This window comes from Lutra lutra, chromosome 8, assembly GCF_902655055.1.
Source record: "Lutra lutra chromosome 8, mLutLut1.2, whole genome shotgun sequence".
Classification (NCBI taxonomy): Eukaryota; Metazoa; Chordata; class Mammalia; order Carnivora; family Mustelidae; genus Lutra; species Lutra lutra.
In genome coordinates, this window is record NC_062285.1 from 125450411 (window position 1) to 125462511 (window position 12101).

The window sequence follows — 12101 nt, forward strand, 5'->3', positions numbered from 1 at the left end:
ACCTTCCAGAAAGTGGTTGATTTTCTGTTCCTAGAATTTCTGCTCTTCTTCTCTTCTATCTTTGGTTGAGTTTGTATGTGTTCAGAATGGTTTGATAACTATCTAGCTGAACTCCTGGGACCTGATGATATTTTGGTCTTCTACTCCTCTACCATCTTGCTCCTCCCTTCTCTTTTAATACTTCTGATAAGATGGGTCTGCTAGGAACAAATTCTGTTTTTATTTATTGAGAAATGTCTTTACTTTGCCTTACTTTTGTTGACTAAAAAATAGTTGGTTGGTAATTTTTATTTTGTGCTCTCTGAGTATGTTACCCTGCTGCTTTCTAGCCTCAGTCGATTCTGCTGAGAAGTTAGTCATGAATGTTATTGTAGTTCCCTTGCAAGTGATGAGTTATTTTTCTTTTGGTGCATTCAATATTTTCTCTTAATCGTTGGCTTTCAGTCTTTTTACTCCCATGTATGTGTTCATGGATCTTTTTGTATTTCATTGGAGCTCATTGAACTTCTTGAACATGTAGATCAATGTTTTCAATAAACTTGGGACCTTTTCAGCTACAATTTTTTGAATACTTTTTCTGCTTTTCTCTTTTGTTTTTTGTTTTTTGTTTTTTTTTGGTTCTCCTGTTACATGTATTTTGGTTTGTTCAATAGTGTCCCATATTTCTCTGTCTCTGTTTTTTCTATCCTCTCTCTATATTCTTTGGCTTGCATAATCGCAACTAATCTATCTTTATGTTTGCTGATTCTTTTTTCTTTCAATTCAAATCCTCTATTAAGCCCCTCTGATGAATTATTTTATTTGTTGTGCTTTTTAAAACCAGAATTTTCATTTAAAAAGCGATTTGTTGATATTTTCTTTATGTTGACACTGTCACATACCTTCCTTTACTTTGTAATTGTACTATCCATTAGTTATTTGAAAATATTTAAATGACTACTTTGAAGTTTTTTTTTCAATGTATGAGTCATTCTTTCTCGTTTCTTTGCTTATCATATATATATATGTATATATATATTTGAAACTGAATATTTTAGATGATTTATTGCAACAATTTTGAGTATTAGTTCCCACATCCTGGAGCTTGTTTACTTGTTTATTGACTCATTTTAGAGAAATCTCTTTCTTCCCCTGCAATATGAAGTGTCTGATGCTGCTCCTCATAGGGGAAGCTTGGCAGGGCTTTTTTTGTCTCTGTATTTCTCTTGTCACAGCCAGCTCTTAAATTCTACCAAACGTTGGCTGATTGATCTATTGCTTTCAGCGATGTCTTGGGACACAGTTTGCTTTAAAAACTGATCCAATAATCTGGAAGAAATGGATGCATTCCTAGAGACATATAAACTACCACAACTGGACCAGGAAGAAATAGAAAACTTTAACAGACCCATAACCAGTAAGGAGTTGAAACAGTCATCAAAAATCTCCAAACAAACAAAAGCCCAGGGCCAGATGGCTTCCCAGGGGAATTCTACCAAACCTTTAAAGAAGAATTAATTCCTATTCTCCTGAAACTGTTCCAATAAAATATAAATGGAAGGAAAACTTCCAAACTCATTTTATGAGGCCAGCATCACCTTGATCCCAAAACCAGACAAGGATCCCATCAAAAAAGAGAATTACGGACCAATATCCTTGATGAACACAGATGCAAAAATTCTCACCAAAATACTAGCCAATAGGATCCAACAGTATATTAAAATGATTATTCACCACGACCAAGTGGGACTTATTCCAGGGCTTCAATTTTGGTTCAACATTCACAAATCAATCCATGTGATACAATACATCAATAAAAGAAAGAACAAGAACCATATGATACTCTCAATAGATGCTGAAAAAACATTTGACAAAGTGCAGCATCCCTTTCTGAACAAAACTCTTCAAAGTGTAGGGATAGAGGTTACATACCTCAATATCATCAAAGCCATCTATGAAAAACCCACTGCAAATATCATTCTCAATGGAGAAAAACTGAAAGCTTTTCCGCTAAGGTCAGGAACACGGCAGGGATGTCCATTATCACCACTGCTATTCAACATAGTACTAGAAGTTGTAGCCTCAGCAATCAGACAACAAAAAGAAATTAAAGGCACCCAAATTGGCAAAGAAGAAGTCAAACTATCACTCTTTGCAGATGATATGATATATGTGGAAAACCCAAAAGACTCCACTCCAAAACTGCTAGAACTTGTACAGGAATTCAGTAAAGTGTCAGGATATAAAATCAATGCACAGAAATCAGTTGCATTTCTTTACACCAAAAACAAGGCAGAAGAAAGAGAAATTAAGGAGTCAATCCCATTTATAATTGCTTCAAAACCATAAGATACTTAGGAATAAACCTAACCAAAGAGGCAAAGAATCTATTCTCAGAAAACTATAAAGTACTCATAAAGAAATTGAGGAAGACACAAAGAAATGGAAAAATGTTCCATGCTCCTGGATTAGAAGAACAAATATTTGAAAATGTCTATGCTACCTAAAGCAATCTACACATTTAATGCAATCGCTATCAAAATCCCATCCATTTTTTTCAAAGAAATGGAACAAATAATCCTAAAATTTATATGGAAGCAGAAAAGACCTTGAATAGCCAGAGGAATATTGAAAAAGAAAAGCCAAAGTTGGTGGCATCACAATTCTGGACTTCAAGCTCTATTACAAAGCTGTCATATCAAGACAGTATGGTACTAACACAACAGACACATATCAGTGGAACAGAATAGAGAGCCCAGAAATAGACCCTCACCTCTATGGTCAACTAATCTTTGACAAAGCAGGAAAGAATGTCCAATGGAAAAAAGACAGCCTCTTCAACAAATGGTGTTGGGAAAATTGGACAGGCATATGCAGAAAAATGAAATTGGACCATTTCCTTACACCACACACGAAAATAGACTCAAAATGGATGAAGGACCTCAATGTGAGAAAGGAATCCATCAAAATCCTTGAGGAGAGCACAGGCAGCAACCTCTTCGACCTCAGCTGCAGCAACTTCTTCCTAGGAACATCGCCAAAGGCAAGGGGAGCAAGGGCAAAAATGAACTATTGGGATTTCATCAAGATCAAAAACTTTTGCACAGCAAAGGAAACAGTTAACAAAACCGAAAGACAACTGACAGAATGGAAGAAGATATTTGCAAACGACATATCAGATAAAGGGCTAGTATCCAAAATCTATAAAGAGCTTAGCAAACTCAACACCCAAAGAACAAATAATCCAATCAGGAAATGGGCAGAGGACATGAACAGACATTTCTGCAAAGAAGACATCCAGATGGGCAACAGACACATGAAAAAGTGCTCCACATCACTTGGCATCAGGGTAATACAGATCAAAACCACAATGAGATACCACCTCACACCACTCAGAATGGCTAAAATTAACAAGTCAGGAAATGACAGATGCTGGCGAGGATGCAGACCAAGAGGAACCCTCCTACACTGTTGATGGGAATGCAAGCTGGTGCAACCACTCTGGAAAACAGTATGGAGGTTCCTCAAAAAGTTGAAAATAGAGCTACTCTATGACCCAGCAATTGCACTACTGGGTATTTACCCTAAAGATACAAACGTAGTGATCCGAAGGGGCATGTGCACCCGAATGTGCAGCAATGTTCACAATAGCCAAACTATTGAAAGAACCTAGATGTTCATCAACAGATGAATGGATAAAGAAGAAGTGGTATATATATACAATGGAATACTATGCAGCCATCAAAAGAAATGAAATCTTGCCATTTGCTATGATGTGGATGGAACTAGAGGATATTATGCTTAGTGAAATAAGTCAATCAGAGAAAGACAACTATCATATGATCTCCCTGACATGAGGAAGTGGAGATGCAACATGGGGGGTTTGGGGGGTAGGAGAAGAATAAACGAAACAAGATGGGATTGGGAGGGAGACAAACCGTAAGAGACTCTTAATCTCCCAAAACAAACTGAAGGTTGCTGGGGGGAGTGAGGTCGGGAGAGGATGGTGGGGTTATGGACATTGGGGAGGGTATGTGCTATGGTAAGTGCTGTGAAGTGTGTAAACCTGGTGATTCACAGATCTGTACCCCTGGGGCTAATAATGCATTATATGTTTATAAAAAAATAAAAAAATTTAAAAAAAATCTGATCCAAAAAATTTGGGCTTTTTTGAAAGGATAGTTTCTGAGTCAGTGTTTGATATATCTTCTGACACCAGAAAGGCCCCTCCCAGCTGTCTCTTTTCCTGTTTCTCTTAAGCAAACCATGCAGTTTATAGTTTAACCTATATCTCCAGTGAGTATCAATTTCATCCCAATTGTCTTTCACTGCACCTAGATTGCTTTTGAGAGCACCTTTAGACTTGAACTTCTCATGCTCTGTTGGAACTGAAGTCAGTTCTTTTGGGGAACTGCTTCACCCTGTGTGCAAAATCTCTGAGCTTCTCCCTGTGGACAAAATCTCTGAGCCACAGGTTTGGTGTTGAGGGTACACTTTTCTGAGTAACCATCCCACTTTAGGAGCTAAGCCCTTCATGGAGAGGGGGGCAGTAGTCCTGGGTCTCCTTGGCCTTCCCCCTCTGATGTGGGACCTCCACATCATAAGCCAGGGAAAGGGCACCTGGTGTCCCAATATTCTCAGTGGCCTTGAGGTAAAACCTCCCTTTCATGAGTGGGGTCTGGGCAGAGGAACAGAGCCCCAACTATCAACTCGAGTTTGGAAAATGTGGCATATCTTCCATCTTCAAGGAGACGTATTTAATTTCTAGCATCAGAATCAAGGCAAAGTTGGCAAGACTGGTCTATAAAAAGAATTAGCATTCTGAGGAGTTCTTAGATTCAGGAAATGGGATCCCCAGGAGACAGGTACTAAACTTTCTGCTAATCTGGGTAACTAGGTTTTAGTGTTACATTGGAGCTGTTTCCAGGATGATCAAGACTACTCTACTCTCTTCCTCTAATAAGTACCTCTTTTTTCATAATCACAAGTAGATTATTGTTCACACCCCAGACTTCTTAGGACAATACCAGTTGTAAAAGATTGTTGCATCCTCTTGATTTTCATAACTTCCTACCTGCTTCCTACTAGAATCCTTGTATCTTAAGCTGGAAGACTAGCTTATAGCCATAGTCCCTTACGTATTTTCCAGTATGTGGCTATCTTTTATTTCATATGGATTCTGATTGTGTTAAAATGAATTTCCTTGTCCCACTAGCTTGTCTCATTATGAGATGTAGAGTTTGGAAATGTCAGCCCATGGAGCTCTTCTCATCTATTTCTACTCCCAGTTGAATAACATTGCAGAAAATGGTATCAGTACTAATTGGGAAGAGAATAAAACATCCCAGGTGCCTTTGAAATTAACTCTGCATCAACCAAGTCAAACTTCAAAGGTTAAAAACCTGGTCTGGGTTGAAGGATTTTTTCTAATATATTTTGTCCATATGACTTTGCAATTGTTTATAGATTTTTATCTGCCATTTGGCTGGTAGAATTTTTCATAGAATTCATATCATAGATGAATACTGCATGTTTCTAGGGTTATTGAAACTTGCATTTCTCGTTGGATTTTCATTAAGGTTTCTATAGTCGGGAAAGGAGGTAAAAAAAAAATTAGAGATTGGTAGTTTTCTACCATGCTAACTATAAAATCTAGATTTGGATACTCTCTTATGGCAGAGATGAGAGTATTCCCAGGAGCCTTACAGTTCAGTTGAGTCATGTGGCTAATTATGGCTAGTGGGTTATGGGGTAGAAATGACATGTGTCATTTCTGAGATGAAGCTTAGAAGAGGCCACATGAAAAATCTCCAGCTCTTATTTCTTTCCTATGTTGACCAAGAAAGCCATATAAAAGAGTCTCCATTACACAATGGACTCCTGGAGTAAAGGAGAAAAGGCCCCACTGATCCAAGTGATGGGAGCTCCCTTTCAAGTATTGAGTAACAATAAAATTTTTGTTTTTTGTTTTGTTTTGTTTGTAGAAGCCAATGAGACTTTTGGGTGGTGTATTACTGCAGTTACTTTTTCTGACTAAAATGTATTCTTTCTACATTCCAAAAATCAGTTTCCTTCAAGGAGTTGATGATAAAATAAAAATCCAGATGATCTGGTGGCTTTGAATTCAAAGTTGAATATGTTATGTATCTTTAGTAATTGAAAATGTGGAGTGGTGACTGGGTGTGTCAGTCAGTTAAGCATTTGACTCTTGATTTCAGCTGAGGTCATGATCTTAGGGCCCTGAAATCTAGCCCCACATCAGCCTCCATGCTTAATGGGGAGTCTGCTTGAGATACTCTCTCTTCCTCTTCCCCTCCTACCACTTGGGTGCTTTCTCTCTCAAATTAACAAACAAATAAATAAACCTTTAAAAAAAGTGAACAGAGATGGCAGGAAAGTTATTCTTAAAAGGACAGGATAGTGTTTTTTTAACATGCCTCCTGCTATATATTAACCTTGCTTTTTAACAAATCCAGTAGTGAGGTAAATATGTTTATCAGAGTTTATTCTCCAAGTATAGGAGGGACCTCTTGGTTTAAATGATGGGATTCTTTTACTTGAAAATGTTTGAGTGATTCCTTTGATTTTGCTGGCTGGTGGTTATTATTTATTGACATCTCCCTATTATGTCTAGTCAATATGTGATGAGAGATTGCACCGATAATCACAGGTATTAACCAAAATCTTTACCCCTCTCTCCTTTTTTTTTTTTTTGTTTGTTTGTCTGCCTTTTGGTGTTTATTCTGCTTTTATTTTTTAATTTTTTTAAAGATTTTATTTATTTGACAGACAAAGATCACAAGTATGCAGAAAGGCAGGCGGGGGAGGGGATGCAGCCTCCCTGCTGAGCAGAGACCACCCCCCTATATGGGGCTCGATCCCAGGACCCTGAGATCATGACCTGAGCCGAAGGCAGAGGCTTAACCCACTGAGCCACCCAGGCGCCCCTATTCTGCTTTTAACACCTCAGCCAGAAGGCTGGAAAAGAAACGAGAGAAAATTAAACTCTTTTCCTACACACTGATTGTTCTGATTTTTAAAGGGTATACCTCATATATTTATGAGTTCCAGGAATGTGTGACTGTGTATGAGAGAGAGAGAAAGACAGAGGATTAAAGGTATGATTTTAAAGGTATGCACATTCTCTGAGCATAGAAATTTAGGGTTGTTTCTGTTGCTATAAGAGACTATCAGGAAACAAGAACAATGAAAAGAGCAACAAAAAAACCCATCAATTTAATATTTACAAAATATTGACCCCACTAAATTTGAAAGAAGCTGAAATTGATAAATACCAAAGTTTTAAGAAAAATGCTGATTAATTGTATATAGAGAGACATAAGGTCTGATGGCTAGATTTGTAATCTATCTAGTGGATGATAATGTCAGTCAATGATATGAACATGGTTGAGAGATGGGGGAGTTTTTGGGGGGTAGGTCAAGAGTTCTGTTAATATTTGTTAGCTTAAGAAGATATAATTATAGGTGGTTATTTCATTTTAGTCCTCTTTTTTTGGGTCCTCTAATTTTTTTTAAAGGATGCTTTAATAGTAAAAATAAGTTAATGACCAAAGAAAATATGTAGGTTACATTCCGAGTTCTGTGTCTGGGACATCTGCTGGTTCTAAGGCTCCATCCCAGCCTGGGCTTGGCCCTATCCAAGAAGGAGGAATGTTGCTTGAGGAGCCTGGGATGAGCTTCCTGTGGTTTTTTAGATGCTTCTTGCTGAGTGGAAGGGCAGGGCATGTAACTTAGGTTGCCAAGATGGTGCTAAATACCTCCATTTGGTACAGGGTGGCTTGATGGATGGTTTTGAATTTTTTAAAATGTTTCTCAACTTGAAAATATTTCCAAGTTCCATCTTTTTCATGGGAATTTATTGAACATAAGTAAGTCAAATGTTTTTCTCATTAACTAGAGGACTTAATCATGTAGCATGACAAAAGAAAGAAAGACAGAAAAGATTCACAATTCCCAAGAGTGGGCAATTCCCTTGAAGGGGTGGATTTTTCAGTGAAGCTGTTTGTTTGGCCTGGGTTTTTTCTGAGTTTATTGTTCTCCTCTCTTTGGAGTGCAGTTGCTACCTTGCGTGTTTCTGACTACCTTCCTTAACCCTATCACTTTTTCTCAGGCTTGTGCTCAGAATACAGGGCCATCCAAGGGGCCTCCAGCAAATACCCTTTGCCTCTCAACTCCTTTTTAGAAAGGTAAATTCTCTTACAAGGAAAAATGAAGTTATGTAAGGATAGCCTGTGTACAATGTAGACTAATCCAGTTAACTCAGGTCATAGTGATTTATGCTTTTTTGTTTGCTTGCCTGTTTCAACTGTTGCTGTTGAAAACTCGTACAGAAGAACTTAGTTATTTTCCTACTTTGGTAAATAGATTGTTTTTTTTTTTCTATGGCAAATGAGAATTGTGCTTGTGCAAAATAAGTCAATCAAAGACAGACAATTATCATATGATTTCTCTGATATGAGGAATTTGAGAGGCAGGGTTGGGGGTTGTTCAGGGAAAGGAGGGAAAAATGAAACAAGTTGGGACCAGGGAGGGAGACATAAGAGACTCTTATTCTCAGGAAACAAACTGAGTGTGGCTGGACAAGGTGGGGAGGGATAGAATGGCTGGGTTATGGACACTGGGAACTGTATGGGCTATGGTGAGTGCTGTGAATTGTGTAAGACTGATGATTCACAGACTTGTACCCATGAAAGAAATTATACATTATATGTTAATTAAAAAAATTTTAGATCCACAAAAAAAAAGAGTTGTGCTTGTGTCACAATGTAAATACGTAAGGGGTAGGCAATAAGTAGCGATAGGACATACACAAAACATATTTTTAAATATTTCTTCCACAAACTATTCATTTATATATTACTAAATGCTTGTTATATATTGCTATTCAACTGAATAGCAATTCTGAATTCAGAATTATTTTTAGGAATAGTAGAGAATGTTAAGATTAAGTGTCTGATCTTGGATTGCTTATGAACCAGATGGAAAGAAGACATGCAGTTGGGAAAATAACTACCAATACCTGGAAAAATATGACAAGTGCCATGTGATCCAAGAAGAGAGAAATGACGGCAGGAGTTCAGTAAGTATATAGTCCTGATGCATAGCATGATCTGAGAAAACTTCTTGGAAGAAATGGAATTAGACCAGAGATTTGAAATCTGAATTAGTGGAGTGGACAGTGGGGAAGAAGTTTTCAGGGAAGGAAGAAGCAAAGGCATTGAGATAATAAAGTACAATACATGTTTGAGCGGGGCAGGGCAGCACTGCAATGAACAGATATTCTTGTTTGGAGCAGAAACCCTCCCACCCTGGTCACTAATCCTATTAACCAAAGCATTCATGGAATTAAAGTAGAGTAAGGTCTACTTACTCTTAGAAGGGTTCCTTACCCTTCTAAATCTGAATCAGTTTCCTTTTTTATAAAATGAAGTTAATCATATCGACCAGCCATGGATGCTGTAAGGATTAAATGAGATACAAAACTAAAAAGAAGGTTCTAAGCAGGGTTCCTCAAACTGTATCATCCCTCTTCACTCAATTCCTTGAGTTCTGCTTAATTCCAGTGCCACTACACCATAAAGAAATCTGCTACTCCCTTTTATAGATCATATAAATTGGACTATTATTGCATTTCTTTAGACCAGTTTCTAGTCATTTTCTAGTTTAGGAGAATTTTCTTGGCATAAGTCATCTGTATGTGAAAGGATACCAATGTTACAGTTAAGAGCTTTAAATGAATAAATAACTAGTGCAGGGTGACTAGAGCCTAACAGCTAATAGGGAATAGTTGGAGATAAGAAAGCATTCTTTTCTTTTTGTAGTTATATCAACATCTTCTGTGATATAAATTTCCCTGTAAACAATAGGGAAAATATATGCCATTACTCTGAGGAATTCATTTAAAAACCGATTGCTGTTACATTTGATCCATAGGGGAAGATGACTCAGGTCTGGGAAGAAGTGGCACCATATTATGTCTAATCTCCTTGCCATATTAGAATGTTTATACCAGCTTGAGTGGTTGTGATGGGGTCGTCTACATCATTTGGTTCTTGTCCTTGTGACTCACTGTTTCTGCTGTGGGGTTAACTCCCTGCAGTGGAAAAGGGAGGAATTACTTGCCAGACCATATGGAGTATAAAAGAGCAGATTGACTGAGGTTTAGGTGGAAGCTGAAAGCACATAACTTAAGCTTCCCAAAGGATAACCTTGGAAAACTCTTTTAAATAACATCGTCACAGAGGTGTCTAATTTTCAAGATTTATCTTGAAACCTTAAGATTCCAAAGTTAGTTTATGCAAAAATATTGAGAGGACAACTGATACATGGGTATGTAGTTTCACTGCCTTTTCTAAAGTTTCCAGTTTGGAGAATCTAGAAAAAAGAATGCTTTCCTTTGATTTGTTGTAATTCTGCCTAGTCTAGGGGATCTAACCACGGCCATAGGTGCATTGGAGATTCTTGGTCTTCATCTCTGTAAACTGGGTTTCTGTAGTCCTATATTGGACAAGCTAACATTAAAGATTGTGAATGAGCCAATGAAACTGGAAAACTGGAAATGCATATGTTTCCAAGTGGGATTAGAGAATGCTCCTCCTGGCATCTAACCTCAACAACCCATAGATTTACTGATTAATGGTGGCCTTAAATCTACAGTGTACCTGGATTATATTTAGAACTATTACAGAAAAAGGTATCTTCTTTCTCTAACTCATTAGTGAATGAGTTATTAATTTGCTCAAACTTATTGAGCAACTACTGTGTACCAGGTGTGTGTTAGATGATAGGAATAGAAAAATTAACAGGACAGAGTCTTGTGGAAAGTTATAGTCTAGTGGAGATCTGTGTGTAAACAGTTATAGAACTGTGTGAGAAGTGTTATGAAAAAAAATCTGTAGTGAGTTATGGTAGCAAAGAGGAGAAAGCATTTAAATCTGCTGATGTTTGGAGGGACAGGTCAGAAAAGGTTCTGTAGAAGAGCTAATCCTATAGGAGGTCTGGTAGGATGGGTAGGAGGAGGCAGGTACTAAAGACAGATGGAAAGGCATGAGCCCATGGGTATGGGTTGGAGAATAATATGTTAGGTTATTAAAGGTATTAGCCCTCACCTCTTTTAATTCCTATAGGGTAAATAATCCAATTCAAAATGAGGCAGAAATATCATCTGAGAGATCTTCAAATTAATTGGCTGATAGGTCTCAAAAGTTAACGAGGAATGAGAAAAAAGAAATAAACTTCCAAGTTAGAACACAAGCAAGCAAGAGTGGAATGACTTAGGGGGTCCTTGCAGGAAACCTAGCATACTTGGAAGAGATGAACTGATTCATAAAAGGACTATTTCAGGTCCAAGTTAAGGGAATCAACAAAGGATAGTGAAGCACCTAGGAACTAGTGACAGCAGGAAACCACTACTGCTTTGGGGTCTGAAAGGACAAGGTGAGAAAATGGTGTTCTTGCAGCCCAGTGAGAGCTAGAGCCATGCAAGAGAAGAAACAGCTGTTCAAGAGCAATGCCTGTGAAGAAACACAGCTTCTGTCAAAATTACTAAGAGGCAAGAAGGGAGCAAGGAATGAATACCCCAAACTCAGCTTCCTCTACCCTCTGATATTGGTCAAATCAGTGGCAACCAGAGGACAAGAGAGCCGAGATGACAAATTCCCTAGACACTAGCCCTTAGATTGCTTCCCAGCCTCCAATACCACTTTATGTGTTTATTTATATATATAAATTAAAGTGGTCCCAATGACACACCATTGGATCACATTGCCCCTGGCTAGAACCAAACTGAATTCTCTGACTCCCACAACAAACTTTCTGTTGCTACTATTAAAACACTAATCTCATTCTTCCTCAGGGTCTAACTGGTCATATACATGTCAATGTCCCCATTAGGTTGTTAAATTTTATAGAGAATGCTTGTGCTATACCTCCCAGAGTCCCTGTTCCTCTTTAGGACCAAGTCATTCATTTCCCTAGATGCTGGGAATATTGGGTGTTGATGGCTCATAGCTGTGTCCTTCATTGGGAACTGTCCTCCTCCTAGTGGGCAGCTTGGATTCAAGGACTGGACAATGCAGGGGTACAAAAACTTAACCCCCTTG

The 12101-nt window shown here is 38.0% G+C and overlaps 1 long non-coding RNA gene across 2 annotated transcripts in view; it reads left to right on the plus strand.

The window, feature by feature from the left end:
- Positions 1-12101, plus strand: part of LOC125106741 (uncharacterized) — a 134427-nt gene that overhangs the window by 50165 nt on the left and 72161 nt on the right. For both annotated transcript variants that reach the window (XR_007129415.1, XR_007129416.1), the window contains exon 5: positions 8979-9079. This is a non-coding gene — a long non-coding RNA (uncharacterized LOC125106741). The remainder of the gene's footprint in view (positions 1-8978; positions 9080-12101) is intronic.